Consider the following 23046-nt stretch of genomic DNA (forward strand, 5'->3'; position numbering starts at 1 on the left):
TCCGGTGCAGCACATGAGTGGCAGAAACCGGGTTGGGCTCCCTTAGCCTAGTTTCTGCTGCTTGTGAGAATGGCCTTATTGATTCACAAGAAAACCACATCCATTGTCTCACCATGCAAGTTAGAGAACCCGAGCTGTTACTCACCACTCACTGCTGTTTTACTGTGCTGCAAATCTTGCATGCTGGGAAATGATGTGATGTAAATTACCTTTAATAGCTTTTAAGACAGTATATTGTATCTGGTAAGAGTTGAGCCCAGTGTATAATTTTAGTTTGTTCCCTGTTCCCAAAAGAAAATGAACACATAATGCAAACATTGTGTTTCCATTTTACAACAGGGGTTGTAAGAAAATACTTGCTACCTGAGATATTTCTGTAACTCAGTGAAGCAAGCAGGCCAACATGTAGATTAGGTTACATTCAGAGCTGATCCGAGTTTTGTAACACACACTAAACAGCAAAATGCAAGAGTCTCGGGTTTAATAAAACACAAACTTTCAGCCGCACATACAGCCAATAAAGATTTGAGCATCCTGTGCATGATCAGCATACTAATTGCTGCATGAATAAATCCTAAAGCTTGGCTGTTTCGAAAGGCAAACAAAATCTTTGCAGACGCCAAAAAGAGTATTTACTAAGAAAACATAGCCTGTGTGTACTTGTAACAGTGTATATATGAATGTAAAATATGCATCTTGTTGATCTCTTGTGCTTGATATTAGATGTACAAGAGAGTTTGGGGAAATTACAACAAAAGGCTCATCCTGCACGTTGGGAAATTACCAGTTCTTTCCATTATTGGGTTCTTCCGATATTAGTAAGATGAATAATTCCTTGGACGCCAGTCAGACTTTTTCTAAAAGGAATAATTGTTCCGGATATTGGAGGTGTGATGCTGGGAAAGCTGCTTGTGGACATTTACTTTGGGATTGCTCTGTGATTGTACCAGTTGGGCAGGGAGGGGTCAGGCATAGCACCATGGCTTGGGGCACAGTAGATACTTTGTGTTCCATACATGTAATGTTAGGAGAAAATACTAACTGAGAAGAGGCACCTTTCTTTTATATTAAACGGGGGAGACCCACTGGCTCCATCTAGCTGCAGCACAGCATCCCTCCATTGGCTGTTGCTGGTGTCACCCTTGTGTTTCTTCTTCGATTGTGAGCCCTTTGAGGTCAGGGGACCATCTTGTTGTTGTTGTTATTCATTTTCTGTATAAACCGCTTTGACAACTTTTTGGTTGAACTTTTTTTTTTTTAAGCAGTAAATAGTAGGAGCAGGAGCAGGAGGACATTCAGGCTTTAAATTCTGAATTCCAAGGCCTGTATTTTGGGAAACGGCAGCACTTCATCTATTTCCGTACCCTTAAATGACACTTGGTTGGTACAGAACAGTTCAGGTGTCTCAGAGGTGTTTGATAACAGATAAGGCTCTGTGCTGATGTGTTTTGATACTATTGTTGCTACCATGGGACACATTTACCATGGGACAGCACAATGGGTGCTGCAGGGATAAGGGGATCATCTGTCCAGCGCTCAGAGAGGTGGGGGAAGTGAGTGGCATGGTTTCATTTCAAATGAGCCAGACTCAACATTACATCAACTGAAGAGGAAAGGGGTGGTTTTAGGTTCACTTGAAAAGAAGTGGGAAGGCATCCCATCCCACTTCAAGCTTTGTGCTCAAACATGTTATGTTGGGCTTATTTTATTTATCTACACATGTATCCTCAAAGTCTGAAGTGGTTTGGACTGCATTCATGAGATGGTCCTCTACCTAGAGTTAGCAGGAGATCCTTTATTCTTTCCTTGAACTTTTTGGTAGAAACTAAGGCTAACAACTAGACCAAGGCAGCATTAGTGAAAACATCTTCCACCAGTGAAAGGATATTGGACTAGTTAGTTCTGCTAAGTCGGGAATAAGCGTCACAGACTAGTGTTGCACCAATGTAACATGTTCCACTTGTGGTGCTCCTCCTGCTGGGAAGCCTCTTCTTCAGTCCATATATAGAAATGATGCAAAGATACCTGCTGTCCTTGCTGTGTAAGCACAATGCTTGTGCTATTGGACCAAAACTGCAAGAGATTGCACAGCTTTGAGCATCTGCTCAGCTATGTGATCTCCTTGCATGGGTGCATCTTACTTTGCTGCACTCGTGTAGCATTGGTTTGAATGTCAGTCTAAGGCTACATTGACCATATGGTTCAAAGCATGAGACTTGGCCATTATTCCTGACCTGACAGCTTTGTACTATGTGGATGCAATCTAGAAATCTTTAGGCATGCCAAGCCCCACTGATAAAAATAAGTGGAACTGAACTATACATTTAAGTATAGTTCATATTTCTCTCTCAGCCTAACCTACTTCACAGGGTTGTTGTGAGGAGAAACCTAAGTATGTAGTACACCACTCTGGGCTCTTTGGAGGAAAAGCAGGATATAAAATGTTGTGGTTTTTTTAAGTGCTTGTGTCCTCCTGATTTCAGTAGGTTTTAGGTGTGCCCAGTATTCTCTATAACTTATATGCTATATAGTTCTCTAGAACTATGCTGTACTTATATGCATAAATTCATCATATATACTTCACCACCCTACATAAAGGCATTATTTATGTCTAAATATAGTGAGAGACTTCGAGGAAAATCACTGAAAAGTGTCAGCATTTTCTCTGTGGGCTGATACTTCAAGCTTCATTTAAAACAGCATGAAAAGATCAGAACGCCTTGTGATGCCTCTCTAGGGGTTTCTTCTCAAGATGCACATTCCCCCCTTCAGTCTTTCTACATAATGTGTGAGTGAAATCCAGTGCACAATGGATTGATAGGGCTGTTAAAAGAAGCCTTTGTCAAACACTGCACTATGCACAACCAGCTTCTTTAGCACTAGCAGAAATCTGAGGTACATTTCCAGTGAGGCGGGCAAAGCTGTGTGGCATAAATAGCTGCAGATATCCCAAGGTGAGTCCTGATGGGTTGTGAGTGTTCTCTGCGCCTCTGCGCCACTTAAAGTTGTTCTTTTGTGAACCACCCAGAGAACAATTTGTTATGGGGTGTCTAACAAATAAAGTTGTTATTAGTATTCGTATTCATATTCAGTTATTCATATTCGTATTCTTAAAGGACACCTGAGAAAATAAAACACAGTTCGGTACAAAGAGAAAATGTTCCAGTGTTCTGTCTCACAGCTTCGTTAAGATAAAACCCTTTTTATGTGTGCCTGCATGTACCTATGTCGGTAACAATGAGAAAATTGTTTTATCCACTCCATAGCAAAGGTGTATTAGTACTAAAAGTAGGTACCACTTTTCAACAAGCAAGTCCTCAAAGCAGTTTAGATATAAAAAATAATAAGAAATTGGTTCCCTGTGCCTAAAGGGCTCACAATCTAAAAGAAAATGACACAGCAACAGCCACTGGAGGGATGCTGTGTTGGGGTTCAGTATGGCCCATTGCTCTCCCCTCCGCTTAATAAAAAGAAGATCATCACTTTGAAAGGTGCATCTTTGTCCAATTAGCATGGCTCATGGCATGACTATTGAACAGGGACTTTACTACTCACATGCTGAATGATGTCTATACTATAACTGTTGTGGGACCAATGTAGCACATGCATGGTATTAAGGTGCTTTCATACATGACACTAACATTGCTTTTTTTGTGTTCCCACCACTGTGGGGGAAGGTTAAACAGCAATGCTTTGATCAAAACTTAAGCATCCTGTCCTGCTTTAAATTTTTTAAAAAGAAAAGATCAGAAGTCTAATCATGCATGTCCTGAGTCATGTGTGCTCTGACCTGATTTTTTTAAAGGGTGTGACTTTCTATTGCTAGAAGTTGCTTTTGGAGAATGTACATGTCTGTGCTGTGAGACATTAGAAGGCTTGTAGGTTTATTTACTGACTAGGCTGAGACTACATGTGTGAAATGGATTTCATGCTATATAAATATAAATATAAAGAGAGAGAGGGAGCAAGAGAGAGAAAGCGAGCCTGAAAAGGATTATATTAGAATTGTGTCTTGTTCTTAAACTATTCACAGCTAATCTGGAACATTATAAATTAGCTATTAGCTATTTTTGTTTTGTGTCTGATTCTGTGTTCTGGTTTCCCAAACGAAACTGTTTCTTGTTTCAGAATTTGCTGGAATTTTGACTTGGAGATTCGGATGCTGTGGTTTAAATTCAACTAAGTCTCTAACCCCTTGGATGCTATGCTATCTAAATAATACTTGTTGGTTTGGTTTTATATACATCCTGCCCTTCCAGTGGTCAGGGCTGCATCCAAAAGGTGAACACACACATCCAGGCCATTTTTAGGAGGCACCAAGGAGAGCAATTGCCTCAGGTCCCACACATGGATGGCATCATCACAAACTATGCCATAGAAGTAATGTATTCCTCAATGGCATAGCTTGTATCCCTATGTATCTCTACAACTGTTCCAAATTTGGTTCAGATAAGTTAGATGGTTCACAAGTTAGCCCAGTTATGCCTCAAATGTTCATGTGCCCGCCATCTTGAATTGGGGTGGATGACATTATTACAAACTTCATCATTGAGGTGCCCCTATGTGTCACTCACTACAATTGCACCAAATTTTCAAATTTGGTTCAAATCAGTTAGACAGTCCACAACTTAGCCCACTTGCACTGCAGAAGTGTACGCATCCACCCTCTTGAATCAGGGTGGATTACATCATCACCAGTTATGCCATTGAGGTGTCACTATGTGTCCCTACAAATGTAGCAAATTTGGTTCAAATCAGTTAGGCAGTTCACAAGTTAACCCACTTGTGCCTCAAATGTCTACGTGTCTGCCATCTTGAATTGGGGTGGATGACATTATCATAAACTACATCATTGCAGTATCCCTATGTGCCACTCACTACAATTGTACCAAATCAGTTAGACAGTCCACAAGTTAGCCCACTTGCACCTCAAACATTCATGCATCCACCATCTTGAATGGGAGTGGATTTCATCATCACAAACTACGCCGTTGGGGTGTCCCTATGTATCCCTACAACTGTACCAAATTTGGTTCATATTGGCTCAAGCACTGCAAAGTTGATATTGGTGGGGACACAGACACACATGCACAGAATGCCAGGTGATCACATAAGCTTACTTTCCTTAAGGAAAGTAGGCTAAATATAAGGTAGCACCTTTGAGACTAACTAATATTTTAAAACATAAGCTTTTGTGGGTTATAACCCACCTCCTCAGATCAGGATGAAAGCAAGAATGGTCAGTTACAGACAGGTAGTGACAAACATTCTGTATACATTTAAAGGTAGTTACATCTATTATATATTCGGAATAATTTGTTTGTTTGTATGTATGTATGTTTCTTTGTGCAAATAAAGTCATACTTCCTGATAACCTACAGATATCAAATTATGCACACACAATCCTGCTATTGAAATTAACTGAATGTGCTACTTTTTACACCAAAATATGTTCAGGGAAATTTTACATAATTTTTTGGTAGTTTTAAAAATAAATTCTGATTATCATACTTCTCGATTACCTACAGATGACAAATTTTGCATGAACAATCCTGCCAGTTAAAGTAGTTCAATGCACTCCTTCATACACCAGAATATGCCTGGGGAAAGGTTTAATCTTTTTTGCATTTTTAGAATTCTGAATATAATCATCATATTTCTGTTCTCAACAGCTTTTTTAATGATCAATAATTCCAAACTGACATCATGCCCAAGAAAAGCAGAAAATCTTTCTCAGATTCAAATTAACTATGATTCAAATTTACCATATATGGATTCAATAAAATGAATAATGTTTGCCATTGAAATCCTACAAATTTTAAACTGTTATTTTAATTCTCTTTTACAAGCACATTAACAAAAAATATATTATGTATATTAATTTCTTGAACTTTCCTATAAGTATAATCTACCCAAAATGTCCTTGCCTGGTCAACAATGGGCCTCACCTACTAGTCTACAATATGTCAATGGTTTGGGACATAACAAAAGAGTGGAATTACCAACTATATGCCTCTGTAATGTGCATATCTCAAAAAGGATATTGTAGAATTGAAAAGGGTACAGAAGAGGGCATCCAAGATTATCAGGGATCTAGAGCAGGGTTTCTCAACGTGTGGGTCCCCAGATGTTATTGGACTTCAGATCCCATAATCCCCAGCCCCAGTGGCCTTTGGATGGGAATTATGGGAGTTGAAGTCCAATTACATCTAGGGACCCACACATTGAGAATCCCTGATCTAGAGCACCTTCCTTAGGAGGTAAGGCTCTAACACTTGGGGCTTTTTGGTTTAGGAAAAAGGCAACTAAGGGGAGACATGATAGAGGTTTATAAAATTATGCATGGTGATAAGAGAGTAGATAGAAAGAAATTCTTCACCCTCTCTCATAACACTAGAACCAGGGGTCATCCCATGAAACTGAAGGTTGGGAAATTGAGGACCGACAAAAGGAAGTACTTCTTCACAAGCACATAATTAACTTAAGGAATTCTCTGTCACAGGGTGTGGTGATTGCCACTAGATTGAATGGCTTTAAGCGGGGCTTAGACAAATTCATGGAAGACAAGTCTATCAGTGGCTACTAGTCTTGATGGCTATAGGCTACATCCAGGTTCAGAGGCAGGATGATTCCAAGTACCAGTTGCAGGGGAGAAACAGCAGGAGAGGGGATATATCTTCATCGCTTGGTTGTGGGCTTCCCAGAGGTATCCGGTGGGCCATTGTAAGAAACAGCATGCTGGACTAGATAGACCTGTTTCAGCAAAGCTCTTTTTATGTTCTTTTGAAGACAGCAGGCTGCTGTCTTGTTAGATTCTAGTGATCACCTATATAATGAGTTTAATATAAATAGGTCTAATTTTAGGGAAAGGGCTGCACAGTTGTCTAATATTTACAGAGATAGGTGGGGGCAATGGAATAATTTAAGTATAAAAATAATACCACATTGTAGATGTCCTGGGGTTTATTACTCAACAACAGAGAATTTCCATCATGAACAGCAAAGAGGTATAATTACCATCCATTCTAAAAGAAATATTTTCCAGTTGTAGCATCTACATGCAATACTGTTTGGCACATTTGCCCAGTTGCTACTCCACCATCTCGCATGTATTTCTTAAATTAATCACAAAATAAACATCATGGCATTTAATATATCATATAACTATCTCTTATCTAATCTATGCAATGCTGATGCCATATGGGCTGGGCAAACATCTTTTTTAAAAAAAAACTCATTCTAAAGATAAGTCTAACAGGAAATTGAATTTTCCCGATGATGGAAACTGATATCCAAGTGGAAATTCGAGGAGTAAAGCCTCTGAACCCTTTTTGCCCCATAAAGTTTATTTCCTGGGACACATTTGGTGCTTTCATACATTTCTTTCTTAAGTAGGCTGCAGACAGAATTCTCACTGTTGCTTTCTATTTTGCCAACTCACACTGGTTCTTCTAAAGTTACTTTGTTCAGGCAGCAGAAAGCTAAGCCTGTTTGTACCTATTATTACTGCTCAGATGATAATAATAATAGTAATAGTAGTAGTAGTAGTAGTAATACCTATTATTGGTGGTCATATAAGATTCTGTTCAGATAAGAGAGGGAGGTTAAGAAGATCATAGATGTTACAAAGGTTGCCAACAGCCACTGCAACTCTACCTTCTCAAATGCTTTCTGTTTGCTAAGCCCATTTAATTTTAAAACTATAATAATGATTTAGTAAAGTGGGTGGAAATGCATTAGTTACATAGGCTGAATTTGTCCACTATGCAGATGTCCATTGTTAGGACTGGCACATAATTCCCACATGTATCCAGGGCCCACTCCAGATTTGGTTGAAGTGGTGGGCCCATTCTCACTGCCCCTCTTGTGGATGGACTCTGGCAGGCTTAATTTTAATAGGTACAGACAGCAGGAGTAGGCAGCAACACTCCTCTCAGCATCAAGTGGCCAGAGCGCCATTTTAATTTCCCTATAATGATCCTGATCTAGCACCATTCCACAGTGGAGCATTATGGGTGCATTCTGGATTCATTACATTGGGGACACTGGGGGTGAATTAAAATGGCAGTTCCAGCTGCACTGAGAAGGGGAAAATATAAAGGGGGCTCATTAGTAGTATAGGCATCAGTGTTGGTGGTGTCTCCTAAGTTCTGGGGTCCTGACATTTGCCCAAGTACTGATGCCAAATATGGATAAAAGAATAAGAGAAACATCATCAAGCCAGACTTTTGTAAAACTTTCTTCTTCTCCCTGAAGCTTTGATTAGTGATGGATTAGTGATGTTATTTTCATGGCTGGCAATGATTTTTGCATTCATCAGATACAACAGGTTCATTTGGATGGAAAGGACTGTATTGCAAATATCTTGTTGTATAATCAGACTTTCCATGTTTAAAGGGTTGTTGTTTTTTTTAAATGGAGTGAAACACTATTAGTGTATCTAGCAAAGTGTATCTAGTAATACATCCGTTTAATTGTTTCAACTGTATAATAATAGTCATTCACTCTGTTTAGAACCCTTTAAACATCAACTCCTTTTAGTAGAAATTAATCATGATCAGTAGCAAGACAGCCAGTTACACCAAGTCTGAATCTCTTCTTGACATTTCATATATCCAAGGCAGCAGTGAGCAATTAGCAGATGGTGCTTCAGAGGTGGACTTGGAAGCCATATTTTCTGACTGAACCAGTTCCCCACTGGCCGGGAGCATCATTTCAGGGTTAGAGGCAAAGATGTTTTGGAAGCATAGAACAAGATTCAGCAAGGCTCAAAGGCCCATTTAGATGCATTCAAAGATACAAAACAAAAAACCTAGGGTACGATTGCTTGTAAACATGTTTACTGTTATTCTTTTCTTTAGCGTACCTCCAACTATCTGTAGTGACATTATCAACACAAGACTGCTGTACATCTCTTTATTTCTGAGCAAAGTGTATCTAGTAATAAGTCCATTTAATGCTTTCAACTTTATAATAATAGTCATCCACTCTGTTTAGAACCAGTGAGCTTGCCAAAGATATACATTCTCTTGGGGAATAACCTTGTGGTTGGAAATATCAGGGAGTGGGGCTACGTCTCCTCCCTTCCTCCCTCTCTGCATGGTATCCCTGCCATTGCTCTCTCCTTCACATTGGTCATTCCTAGCTCCTTGTCGCTGGGCACAACTGCATTCCACTGACTTTATGTTAGGGAATACATTCCAGGCTAACATAAGCTTAGCTTGCTACTTTCTCATATTTCATGGTAGAACATTACCATTTCCATCTGCAGCATCCACTGCTTGCTACAGTTAAGTACCCAATCCAAAGAGAAGGTGGCAGAGAGCAGAAGAGGTACGTTCAAACTGTTTCAGCCAGACACACATATTGACTCTTTCTTTCTCTCTTTCTCCCACATGAACTGTACATTCGACAGTAAAAGTCCTTACATTGTTTACAAGATGTTAGTCTTCTCATGAAATTCTCCCCACATTCAGCAAATATGGGGAGTGGGAGAGCGATGGTGCCCATTGGTTCAGCCTCCTGATGCTATTGTGTCTCCCAGGGAGGTTGCCAATGTCCTGTCTCTATAGGGCATGACCATGTAATTATCAGAGGCAGGCTAGCAGTCTTCCTCCCTTCCTCTGTGTTTGCTGAATGTAAGGAACATCCCATGAGAAGAAGGCTGATGTGCTGTGAGATACTGTATAGTTGTATTTTGAAGCAAATCATAATGATTATAAGACGACATCCCCAAGTAATGGTGCATGGGAGGAAATCCTTTTGACTTCCTACGTAGGATTTGTTTTGGACTGTTATTCAAAAATGAAAGAGGGTGTCAGTCTTGGAGTCTCCGATTCACCCCTTGAAAGTGGAAGCAAATAAGGTTTAACTTAATTTGGAGGTTATTATTCTACAATAAATAATATGACTAGCTGCTCTGTCTTTTTTATTGTTTGTTTGTTTGTTTGTTTGTTTGTTTGTTTGTTTGTTTAGCATATTTGTATGCCGCCCACTACTAAAGTCTTAAGGCAGTTTACAACCATAAAGCCATCTTTCCTTCTTGCCAGATATTACCAGTCCTGCGAAGTCAAACATCATCAATATTTCTCTTACTATTAAAATATGCATGACATTGATCATTAACATCTAACTTTGCTTCTTTCTCTTTTGCAGTGAACAAAACCCTTCCATTTCTTTATATACACTAAATGACATAGCCAGAGAGACAATAACTTTCTGGGCTTCTTTATTCATGATTCTTAAACCGTTTTTCCCCCAGATGGATGCTTGACATCTTCCAAGTCTGAACCTTTAAAATATGTGTTTACAGTAGCTGAAAATTCTATCTTTAATCACAGAGGCCATGACTTACCAGCCTATTTTTGCAATATTACAGAATAACTCATTAAAATGTTAATGGCTCCTGTCAGGATTTATTGATCCTGATGTCAGCTACTCTCCAAATAATAAATGGTTGCTTTTTAAATTTTTATCTTTAGAACATAGCAAACGATAACTGTTCAATATGAATTATCACAATCCAAGCAATGCTGGATAATGACAAGAAACAAGAGTATATATATATATATATATATATATATATATATATATATATATATATATATATGGACAGGGTCAAGCTGAAATATCACACTGAACATCAAGGCAGACCACAGACAATTTAGACATGTGAGGTAAGTATGAAGGAGCAGCTGGTGAGACTAGTAGGGCTATAGAACCAGGAGAGAAATCCAAAGTCAAAGATGCATAATTGTAGCAGGTAGGGTCAAAACCTGAGACAGAGTTTGTGAGGTGTATATCAAAGTGCTTTGTCAAACCAAGTGTGCTTACAAGAAAGGAAAACAGCAGAAAAAAGGGAAGGAGCAACTCATAGTAAGGAGGAAATGGACAAAGACAAGGAGCCAATCAAGCTATTTGGGCCCAGAGAAGGCCCCTGGTTTACTAAAGAGCTGCCCTGACTCCAGCCCAGCTCCTGGAGTGTCATTTGGTTCAAGTCTTCCCAGGGGCGTAGCTAAGGGAGAGGGGGCCTGTGGTCACCCCTCTCCCTGGTGGCCCCTTGGAGTGAGGGAGCTAATGAAGAAAATATGGAGGTATGGAACTGGGGGCCCCTCAGGAGCTGGAGGGGGGGCAGATTCTTTGAATCCATCTGCTCAATTATAGCTATGCCCCTGAGGGCAAGCCTCCACTGGCTGATTACCTTCAATGCAGTTTAGAGAGCTGACATACTGGGTTTTTTGTTTGTTTGTTTGTTTTTTAACATTTGTATACAGCTCTTCCTCCAAGGAGCCCAGAGTACATAATTAAGTTTCTCCTCACAACAACCCTGTGAAGTAGGTTAGGCTGAGAGAGAAGTGACTGGCCCTGAGTCACCCAGCAGGTATCATGGCTGAATGGGGATTTGACCTTGGGTCTCCTCGGTCCTAGTCCAGCACTCTAACTCCTGTGTGCTTTCAGTGTTGAGCTGCTTCATATGGGCATGTGTTGCCAAGTGCATGTTCTAACACAAGTATAATCATTGATGCTACATAGTGATAAGTAAGTGTCTGAGAGGGACAAACACTGTAATGCCCAAATGCCTTAAGTCTGTCTTGTCAAAGAATCTATTGAAAATCTTTACTGCATACATTTTTATTCTTTTTTGCAGAGTAAACATAATTGATCTTTCAGGCTACTGCTTTGAATGCATATTAAAACAGTATGTCTTTGTGTACTGAAAGTAAAAATAAACTGCATGGTGTTTATATTTAGCACATGTGTGTGTGAGAGAGAGAGAAAGTGAAAGTACGTGTTTTGAACTTGGGGTTGTTGTTTTTTTTGTTTTTTTAAGTACTGTGAAGCACAGACATAAAGACAACATGGAAGTCAGACACAGGCAATTATCCCGATTTTGTCGAATAATATGCAGTATAAATATATCGGTGATGTAATGCAGTGCATGTATTTTTGTTACATTGAGGGAAGCCTGCGCACTACAAGAAAGATTTAAGCAGAGCCTTAGGCTTTGCATTCCTAAGAAGCCACCATGAAAATGCTACAGTCTATACCAAATATTTTCTTTGGGCTTGAATGCACTTTTTGATAGTCTGTCTGCTATGTCCACTGTGGGCTGAAAAATTATTAAGGCCCTAAAAGAGAAACTGGAGTTAAAAACAGAGTTGTGTTCCTGCTATAGATTCCACAGGTGATGATGGGAAATTGTATAGACATTGAGAACTCAGTTGACCTATTTCTCATTCAGTCTGACTTCCTGAATAATATGAACTTCAAAATTACCCTGATAGCCTCACTTAGGGTTCACTTGTACTGACCAAATCACAGTAGCGGGCCATATGAACAAGCTGAAAGGGTAGAAAATGAGCCGCAGCTGCTCTGGTTCTGACAGCGGCTCTCTCACTCCCTTATGGCCCAGCACCGGCTGTAATTGAGCTGTGCGGGCTGATCATTTGTCCAGTAGGGGAAGGAAATTCCCAACCAGCAGGAGATTTCTAAAGCTAAACATATTTCACTTCTGTACTGTATACACTGCCACTTCGGTGAAGAGTAAGCTACTACTGTTCCTCTTTATTTTGTTACCTGGCTGAAAAGAAATAGTGTGCGCTATCCCCTTATACTGAGTAAGAGAGTGTGGGTTATACTGCTTTTGAAAAGGATATTCTGTTCCACTATTTCTGCCAAGGAAATTGCACTCCCTTCCCAAACATGCCATCTCTGTCAAGCAGCCCAGGAGAAACAGCACCGAACTCAGCAGTAATGTTGTACTGAACTACCACTGGTTAAGTACAAACCATATAGCAATGGAAGTATTTCAAGAAGCAAAGTGTCAGTGAAAATGCATCCAAAGTGGAATTGTTTTCCCTCTGATAAGGTGTAGTTTTGTATAGAAAATTTAATCTATCCTAGATTAAAATTGCATTTTCCTTGTGTTAGTTTGGGTCAATCCACATGACAACTTGCTGTTATTTTCTTTCCAACTTTCACCATTCTTGGGGGCAAAGGGGTTTTCTCAACTGGATATTACAAGATCAAACCATGATTTTGCATGTCACTGCAAAATGTCACTTCCCAATGTGGGCTGAGCAGTGATAGACAAAACTGTGATTTGCTCAGGGCTTGGCTCTTGGACATGTGAAATAATAATAAAGGAGAGGATCTCTGAGTGATGTGCAAGTTGCATTTCTCTGAAGCTAATCACAACTGAACCAGTCCAGTCCCCTTTAACATCACTGATCACCAGGATCAAAGGGTAGGACTGCCAGTTCAGAGAATGTAACTTCTAGAAAGGTTTTTCTTGAACATTTTACAAACTGAACTCTGGGGTTTGCAGTTCTATCCTGTCAGATGTTCACTATCAGAGGTGGTGCACCTAGGTCATTTTGGAGCCTAGACCTAAAGGCCTTTGGATCCCCCCTCCCCACCCCCACAAGTTAAGCATCATCCCCCTACACACACTCACAACACATCATGATACACACAGCATTTTAAACACTTGGGTTCCTGAGGGCACAAACAGCACAAGAATGTAAGAATATAAAACAGGTATATTTTGGCAAATATGCATTAGCAGAAACATTTCAACACGCATCCCACATATTTCTTTCCCCCCTCCCCCCTCTGTCTTTGAAGCAGAGATCACACTCAGTGCCTGGCACCCTGTGCAGTCATGGTCACCTGGCACAGCGACCACACTGCCCAGGACAGACTAAAGAGGATTTGGGGGCTCCCAAGGAGTGTTGAGGCCCTGGACTTCAACTCTGAAGTCAAGGGGTAAGAATGCCACTGTTCACTATCACAGCAGTGTGCTGCTTATTGAAGAATGGTAATGCCAGATCTTGGCTGCACATTTTGAACAAAAAGCTACTTTGGGGACTAAATCATGTTTGCCTCACAGTGGGCTTATCAAGACCAAACTTAAATGAATGAATCCCCATGATAAGCCCAAGTCATTCTGATATTAGTAGGATGAAATCTCTATAAAATAGGAATTGGTGACTATTTGCAAACAGAATGGAGCACAACATATCTGTGACTGAAGACTGGCAAGCCAACATTTAGCTTTTTCTCCCTCTTCGTCATCCCTTAATTTGTATAGGATCCAAGAAACAAACTAAGTCAGGGAAGCTGATTGGTTTACATTACCAGCTATCCCATACAGAGTAGCGAGTGATATTTTTTAATGTATGACAGGTTACATTCCTTCATAATGCTACAGTAATTGAATACACATGAAACTCTGGTGCACTGTGTGACCTCGGAGTGTGCCACACACATGGGAGCAGAAATGTTCAATTAACGTGTCACTGCTACTAATAATGGCTATTAGTTAGAACCACCACCAGTTGCTACACAAAAGGAAACAGTAATCCTAGTATTTAGACAGATAATAGCATGCAATAAACACCAGAGAGCCATTGTTTACATGTCAGGCTGTTCCGGATCAACTGATAACAACATTTGCTCCCTCAGGAAGTTGCGTTTTTATTAAATTACTCTATACAAATTTTATTTCCTTTGTGTAGTCAAATGGCAAATCTTGAAGCTACACTGGGCAGGACTAAGAATATGTACAGTACGTGCTCTCATTTATAGACTCTTTACTCATGCTACCACTTAGCAATATGTGCTACAGTATTTGTATTTTCCATTTGCTTTAGTAATATGCATACATTTATTTGTATAGGAAATGCAATGAACTGTTTTTAAAAGATTCCATTTAATCAATCTATCATTCAACCTATTCTGCTCTATGATGGGCAAAAGTGGACACTAAGACCAAGGTCCCAAAGAATGGACTGGGAGAAGTGGAAGCTGCAGCATTTATCTAAGCAAATGAAATAGGTAATTGTAATCTGTGGATCTCAACCACACCAGTTTCTAATTCCTGTGACCACCAACATACATTTCAGAGCATTCTTAATCAGAAATGTTGCTGTGTCTAAGATTCACTAGCTCACACATTATGTTGCTCACAAAAACGAAAACAAGATGTCAAAGACTATTTTACCAATGTTGGACACAAACATACTGGCTTACATACTGCACAACAGAACATGAGTGGCTTGAGCACAGCCCGTGACCCTGCCTGCACACATGTAAAGAGCAGCAAGGAAGCTGTGCTGTAGGGCAACAGTGTTCAGGGATAAGAGCTCTGTGCATGGAGTTGTGCATCATGCCACCCATTGGAAATAATGGGCAGCACATCATGCAACGCTATGCATGGAGTCCTTGCCACTGAGCACTACTGCCTTGTGGCACAGCCTCCTTGCAACTCTTTATACATGTGCAGGGGAATGTGCAGTACTCAGGTCACCCACATCCCCTTGGGCAGAATGTAAGCCACCGCTTCACTTGAAGTAGTTCCTTCGATGAACGGAAGGCAAGTTGCCCTTACATAAGGGATCCTTCTGTGTGCAGAAGGGGGCCTTACATGAGAACAACTCGTCCTCTGTTAATGGAAGAAGCTACCATAAGCAAAGCAGGATACCACCCCCAAAATGTACTGACACTGGCAGACATCAAACATACCAGATACTGGAAATCAAATATAATACTGGAACAGAAGGAATGTCTATTAAATATTTGGAACATAGAAAAAGGAAGGAAAATTAAGACAGGTCCATGATTTGCGGGAGGAGGGGCGGGGATTAGGACTTGACAAGGGTTTGTGACTATTGGTCAAAAGTCATTGCACTCAGTGGAACAATCAATGTGGCCATGCTGTACAACATGTGCTCAATATTTTGTAAATGTAGTTTGTGAGAAGTATAGCGATTCCTAGTTATCAATATTTTTCTCTTATTAGGGCTTTGGAAAAGGCATATCTTTGTTATAGATAAAGTGGTAAATAGTGCAGGAGATTGCTTGATAGGATAAATCCCTATTGGTATTTCTGCTGTTGCTTTATCTGAATTTATCAATGAAATTGGTTTGGTGTTTTTTTCTGGTTATATAATTAAAAATGTATTGCAGCAATGAATGAAAATCACCATCCCTATATAATCTACATCTTGGTATGTCTATGTTTATATAGCTTCTCTAAGTGCAAACGCTGCAGCTATTACAACAAATGAGTGGTGACATCAAGGACCGTTCATGGAGGCTGCAGTCCTATGCACAGCTGACTTCTCTAGGGTTTAAGCAGTCTAACTGTGCACAGAATTGCAGCAGTTGGCTGAGATGATGAGGAGAATTACTCAGAGCTGTCCCATTGAAATTAAAAGGTCACATTAGGCATTGCCTAATGTGTCCTTTTAATTTCAGCGGGATTACTTTTAGTAATTTTCCTCGTCACCTCAGCTATTGTCCCCCATAAATGTTTCAGACACACAGGCACCCCATGGCACTATGGGGATTGTCAGCACTAATCCAACGGTTCAGTCACAGCATTAGATGCTTTCTTTTTATTTGCCCATCTTTAATACTACCTGGCAACCACACATTTGTCCTTAGAATTGCTGTCTCTCTGCATTATGCACTTTTAAAAATTGTAGTGCACACACACTTAGAAGGGTTTAATCAGGATATTAGAACAACCTCAGCGGGGGGGGGGAGAGAATTCAAAAGCTGAAACACATTTAATTCTTTATTAATGCCCACAAAAACACAGCAAATCAACCTATGATCATGTATAAACAGCAGTTTAAATTCATCATTTCTAAATCATGAATAAAGAAGTCATGAAGGTTACCTTTATTTAAATGACTTCCAGAGTTCCTATGACAACCATTGTATAATACCTCATGGCGACTATAAATTGAAAGAAAAAAGTTTGCATTAAGACTTCTGTATTCCTTAAAGAACTATTACTCATTCCCACTAGATTAGTCACAGTGTACATTCGAGCTAAGGGTAAAAAAAAAGAAAGAAAACTAGGATAAGTCACTAAGAATCATTTAGAAAAATACTTACATTGACTTTCATAATGTTCAAAGGTTTTCAGACAAATGGAACAAAAATACTCTTGTGTGTACTTTCTCAAGCTAGGTTTTTCCTATTTCTTCAGCACGGAAATTTCCTCCCTATGATTGATATATTGCCTCTCCTGCTCCCATGGAAGGCTTTCACCTTTTAAACTATCTACTCCCACTAGCAAACAAATTTATTGCTCTGCAGCCTAAATCAGGGTGAATGTTAGCTCATGATAATTAATATTAATGTCTCATTTTGTAATACTTTCTGAATATTCATCACGCACCAAGGCTCACTGAAACAATCAATTTGACTAAAGCAAAATAATATGATTTTACTATATTTTCGTGCTGGAATACAAAACTAGACTCAGCTGATGGATTTTGGACTGAGATTGCAGCATTGGCTATGTAAGTTATTTGCACATATATCGTTTGTCAAGACTGACAACAGTTCCACCAACAGTTCCACTGTATGGAGTGTGGATATCACACTCCATACAGAAATGCAAATAAATATATTAGTTCATTAAAGATCTCCTTTATTGAACAGCAAGTATTCTAGTCCATTGCCTTAAGTAGTCTTCAGCAAATACAGAAAATGCTCATGTTGTGAGCAAGCACTCCTTCTTCCCTCAGTGTTTTTACTGGAAATGGCACAGCAACATACCAGGATAATATTTCCAATCTATGCTCAGTTAAAACCACTTCACTTTTCACATGCCAAGAAAATTTCAAGCAAAGAGGGTGGACTTTCAGATCACAATGTAGCAGCATTAAACTTTTGAAAATGGTCTTCACAAGATCTTGCAAATATTCACCCTGGGCTTCATTTTGTGAACACTGCAGGATGCAAGTGAATTACGTCATATTGTACAGGATGCTGGCAGCTGTGTTACAATTCTGTGATCCTTCAACAACTTTCTGTGACCTTTGCCCCATCAAGTTGATCACAGTGCAACATTGCCACTATATGGTTAGTAGGGTGTTTGTATTTTAGAAGGATTCATGTGCCTATGACATAATCATTGCACACAAAGGGGGGGGGTGTTCTTTAAAAACATGGAAAAAATAAACGATTAACATCAAATTGGCCCAGGGAAGGGGTTGCCTCCGCTGCACTGCTTTGGCTAGGACAAATTAGTATTGTGTAATGAGAGGGGGTTGATTCAGAGTCCAATGGTTGCAATAGCAAGGTCAGTGTGAGTAAAGGGATTTGGGTTTATGGGACTCCAACTGGTGAGCACCCTGAGACATCATCTGGTGAAGGGGGTCCCCTGGACCAGCGTCTCAGAGGTCATTGGGTTCAAGGGTAGGGATCAGAGCTCCCTGAAAAAGGGCTGACTCACCTGAGTACTCAGGGTCATTATAGGGCTCAGATGTTGGTGAAGAGGCCAAGAATTCCAAGAATTCCTCAAGCACAGGTAATCCAAGATATTTTGTGACACACACTTATCGGCAGGTGGGTGCTCAACATTCTTGAAGACCATGCATGCTGCCAAGGCAGTGGCAGAGACACTCAGACTAAGCCACTAAGCCAGGCCGTGGTGATAGAGGTGTTCCTAGCTCAAATCAGTGGGAAGGGGGAAGAAAAGGTATTCCCTAGTTGGGCAAGGAGGGCGGAAATGAACAGCGCCTCCTAGCAGGGAAAGAAAGGCAATGACAGCAGAGGGTGGGGTGGTGCCCACCTTGGCAGAGGCCCAGTACTTGCCAGCCCTGCACGCCTCCCCGTACCTGTGCTTGAGGCAACCTTCTTCATGCTAGGGACACCCCTGCTCTCAAGACACTTTATTTATTTATTTATTTACTTACTTACTTACTTACTTACTTATTTATTTATTTATTTGGATTATCTTATATACCGCCACCTCCAAAGACTCTAGGCGGTGAACAACAACAATACCTTAGGAGGTGTAGCTACAAGGGGCCTGGATCAGGACAGATATGATCACAGGTATGGCGCTAGGTAGTTTTCTCACCCTGAAAGCCCTCAACTCAAGCTGGTGAGAAAGACCTTCACCACCACAGATCCAGTAGCTACCTGCACAGCTTTGAGAGAAAGCTTAACGGACAGCAAGACAGAGCAGAGGAAAGAGCTGCTTCTGGCTTAGCAGCAGAGCAGTGAAGGAGAAGCCAGACACTGCTGCTGGAGCAGCACTCTACGCTGCCTCACACACGCCTTGCAAACAGCCAGCTGCAGTAGCAGTGCGCTCCAACTGCTGAAGCTGACCACAAGAGGGCAGCACTTGGGCTTGCAAAGGAGAGGGTGGGGCCAGTGAGGGGCAGTGTCAGCACTGGCTCCCGCCCTGGGATGGGCTAATCCAGGGGAGCAGGGCTCCTTTCAATGGCAAACAGCAACAAGTCTACACTGCCTTTGAGTCAGGGGTTCTCTGCCACTGGGAGGAAAGAGCCCCCAATTCTGTCTGCCGCCATCGCCTCTCCATCTCTGTCTCCTCTCCATCTCTGAAACTTCATGTCCCACTTCCAAGTGACTTGCACCCCCGTCACAAGGTCCCACCCCACGGTCTGAGAACTGTTGTAACCCTCTGCAGCTTGTTCCTTTGCTCTACATTCATTCACTTTTTTTACAGGGGGCTCACGCATGAGGTTACCCATCCATTGCTAGCCTGTACTTTCCCCACACCTATATAGCATCCGTCGATGAATGAATGCAGTTTTTCTGACTTTTTGAAAACAGCGGTACAGGTGCACAATGGCTATACATGTGGACAGTTAGTTCTAGCATTCTGGTTCTTAGGAGAGGCTACAAATGCACACAGAAACATACTAGTGTGAAAGCTGTGGTGCACTTTGACTCAAAGCAGAAGAGCAATGATTGGGTGGCACTACAGGGAGCACCGCTGGAAGTGCCCCAAATGCCCTAATCCAGGGATCCTCAACGTTGGGCCCCCAGATGTTCTTGGATTTCAACTCCCATAATCCCGAGGCCCAGTGGCCTTTGGCTGGGGATTGTGGGAGTTGAAGTCCAAGAACATCTGGGGGCCCAACAATGAGGATCCCTGCGTGGCCTAATCCAATACCATGGCCACGATTCAGCTTTTGGCAGCCCGCCACAAATGCCAAAAGCACTTTCCCCAGTGCTTGCTACCACAGGCCAGTAGTTGTCTGAGGAGGCCCCAACCTAGCTCTCCTCTTTTCATCATAGCTATGCTTAGGGACACCGGAAAGATGCCTCTTGATACAGGAAGGCTCACAAGGCTCATGTCTGAGAATCCCTGAGGTCAGAGCCCAGGATTGACATCTTCGGGAGAGAATTGGCCCCAGACGATTCACTGCTTTTAAAGGGCACTGCAAATTGGTCACCCTGCAAGGTGGCTGTAAGCCCACCTCATGATCAGATGGTCTGGGAAATGCTTACAGCCTAGACCAGGCTTGCACAACATAAGGCCCGGGGCCAGATTCGGCCCCCAGGGACTCTTTTACTGGCCTCCAGGTATCCTGCAGCAACACAGGAGCTGGAAACTGCCTTATGGCGCCATCCTATGCATGCTTTCTCAGAAATATGTTCCATGGTGTACCAAGTGGGGTTCACTCCCATGTAAGCATGCCTAGGATTGCAGCCTGAAAACAATGGCAATTTAGGGAGGGGATATGGCATTTGTTTGGGGCTGGCATGCACTCCAGGGGGCCCCACTGACTGAGCAGGGACGGGATCTATTTTCTGGCCACTATCCTTGGTTAAAACTATGAGTCTATTGATAGGGGGAATCGATCCACAAGTAACTAAATATAGGATGGTTCCGGCCCACTAGAGCATTTGAGTTGTGCTGCCCTGGCCTAGACCAATGGAGAGTGAGGGGCATCCTTGAGCTCTGACAGTCCTTCTTCTGTATCGAGTGAGGCTGTTAGTGCCCACCTTTGGACACGAAGGTTCGTACTGCACTAAGGTCAAGGTTACATTACTCTGCTTTATGAAGTTCCGGCATAATGCAAAGGAAGAGAAACACAGACATCAGTTAATGCTACACTTCCACTTCCACCCCTCCCTACTTCTCTCCAGAGATAGGTTGCCCCAGGAGGCAAGCAGAGCAATTTGCTTACCTGGAAACTGATTGGCAATTTCCTGAGCATTATTCCTGAGGTCTCACTTGGTGGCTCAGCCCCAGAGGTCACAGCCTAGTATTGGTCAGCTTCTCTCCCCTCCCCCCCTTCTTCCTTTGACCGACTTTGAACTGCAATCCACCTATGAAGTATGGATTTCAAATCAGTTACATATGTGAAGGGTTTCCCCAGAGACTCCAGCCCATGCAAACTCAGCCTTCTATTTTCCCTTTCACTCAGGCTTCAGCACACAAACCAGTTAAGACGTAAGAGGCTTACTAAGTGCATTGATGCGGCTGGGGCGCTGATTGCAGGCAAAGAATTGGAAGCAATGGGGCATATTTTCAAAAGAAAATTGCCACCTTGGACATTTACATCTTTCCCCTTTAAAAAAAGAAGAAGAAGAAGTCTTGCTTTAAAATGGTTGTGAAGAAAATGCCACGGAAATTGCTGGCCGTCACCAAGTAAATATGCTTAGGCCCAAGCGTTAAGGGGAAGATCAGATTCCTTTTCAAACTGTCTGTATTGGCAACTGCTGTCTAACACGTTTATTTGGAAGTAAGCTGCCTACCTTTGGATGCTGAATGCAATTACTTGGGAATAAATGCCACGGAAACCATTATAACTTATTTTCCTAGCCAGTAATGGTTTGGATGGGAGCCTACACTCCAATGCACACATACAGGGCAAGATCCAGCCAAATGTGCAGCCAGGTTAGGCATACGATGGCAATCATTCAGTGAGTTGCAGCTTAAACATCTCTACATCCCACAGAGTCTGAAAGAAAGGTTTAAGTAGGTTCTTCATTCTCCCACCTATATTAATGGGCAACAAAAAGTACTTAGCTTAGGCTGGATTTTGCTCTTATTGGGGGGCCCCTCCACTGAGCAAAGGGGTGTTTACTCCTTCAGAGTAAGCATGCATAGGCTTAACTGTCAGCATGGCCCTCAAACTCCAATGAAGCTTTCTATTCCAGGGAAGTCCCATCTCAAAGGATCTGAGGATGCCAGCTGACCCCAGGCCCTTCCGCAAACCAGTGAGATCACCACCATTATCTAGATGCATATCCGAACATACTTGAAAGTCCATCCTTTAGAAACTGACTGGTTTCCAAATAAATATGGTTGTGAATGAGGAGGTGGCTACCTAAATATTCCGATTTCTCCGTTGTCTGGAAGAAGTGGCTATATAAGTGTGATTCCTTTTCTAAAACGGTGGCCTTCGCATCATTAATCACAGAACCCAATTAAGTCGTAAGAAGCACACAGTGCAATCCTATTAAGGGTGTTTACTGCGTTCAGTGAGGCTTACTCCCAAGGAGCTGTGCATAGTATTGCAGCAGTCACTGTAACTGAATGAATACGGCCCGATCCTCTCCGTGTTTACTCGGAAGTAAATCCTACTACTGAGCTCAATGGGGCTTACCTCCAACAGTAAATACGGGCAAGACTGCAACCTCCGGGTCGAAAAGCAAAACTTCAGGGGAAGGGTTTCAGCCCCGGCACCTCTCTTCCAGAAATTAAAGGCAGTGCTCGGCCTCAGCGAAATCACGGCCGATCTTAGTGATGCGCTGCATCTTCGGCTCAGCTGCTGCTCCTGCCGACGAGTCCTACTGAGTCTGGGCTGCTTTTCCAGATCATGACAGGAAGTGCTTCTAAATGGCATCGCGACCCTCAGCGCGTGAAGAGGAAGGTCACTTCTCCTTGTACCATTAATGTAGCGGGAATACGCACTCAGTTACTGAAAAACAAATGGCGTTCGATGATTTCATAGGACGCCTTCAATAAATTATGCGAAGGATCTCAGCACCGGCCCCTGACTTCGAGCCGAATCAATCGACTTAAATCCAACAGATTCAGTTTCACAGACTTATGGATCAAGAGCGGGCTGAAGGGCTTCACTGCGAATGGGCACGATCCATCCAATGTTCAGTACTTACGCATCCCCATTCTAGGCATGTGACTCGAAAATGTCCCACTGCGTTCCATGGGGCTTACTTTCCCAAGTAAGAGTGAATATATAGGGTTATATCATTAAATCACGTTTATTTTAATGGGGGGGGAGTTGAGCTTCTTCT

The 23046-nt window shown here is 41.8% G+C and overlaps 1 long non-coding RNA gene across 2 annotated transcripts in view; it reads right to left on the minus strand.

The window, feature by feature from the left end:
* The window catches only part of LOC128351951 (uncharacterized), a 36476-nt gene that overhangs the window by 12646 nt on the left and 784 nt on the right, over window positions 1-23046 (minus strand). For both annotated transcript variants that reach the window (XR_008320135.1, XR_008320134.1), the window contains exons 2-3: window positions 22395-22709; window positions 16688-16746 (exon numbers count right to left, since the gene is read on the minus strand). This is a non-coding gene — a long non-coding RNA (uncharacterized LOC128351951). The remainder of the gene's footprint in view (window positions 1-16687; window positions 16747-22394; window positions 22710-23046) is intronic.

Source organism: Hemicordylus capensis, chromosome 3 (assembly GCF_027244095.1).
Source record: "Hemicordylus capensis ecotype Gifberg chromosome 3, rHemCap1.1.pri, whole genome shotgun sequence".
NCBI lineage: Eukaryota > Metazoa > Chordata > Lepidosauria > Squamata > Cordylidae > Hemicordylus > Hemicordylus capensis.